Source organism: Buceros rhinoceros, unplaced genomic scaffold, assembly GCF_000710305.1.
Source record: "Buceros rhinoceros silvestris isolate BGI_N320 unplaced genomic scaffold, ASM71030v1 scaffold24895, whole genome shotgun sequence".
Lineage (NCBI taxonomy): Eukaryota > Metazoa > Chordata > Aves > Bucerotiformes > Bucerotidae > Buceros > Buceros rhinoceros.
In genome coordinates, this window is record NW_010413784.1 from 7,073 (window position 1) to 7,464 (window position 392).

Genomic DNA, 392 nt, shown 5'->3' on the forward strand with positions numbered 1-392 from the left:
CCGTGGGGGTGCTGAGCAAACACGGCGTGGCTGGGGAAAGCGTGGATGATTTGCTGACCCAGCACCCGGAGCCACCTCCCCGCGGGCAGCTTGGCCCTCTTGGCCCTCAGCACAGGACGAGGTTTCATACCATGGAGATGGGTGGCGAGCCCCTCTATGGATGGAAAGGGGAGCAGAGCGCGGTTCAAAGGTTCACCAGGAGCCTCCCTGATGGGTTTATTGCACTTCTCCGGATGCTGCAGCTGGTGAACAGGCTTTCCTGCCAGCAATCCAAGCTTTCCACCGTGGTCACAACCACATGCAAAGGAGATCCATGAGCCTTTCTCACCTCTCCTGAAGCCAGGCAGGGTTTGCTAGGCGCTCTCAAGAGGAGGTGGCGGGCCGGCTGAACC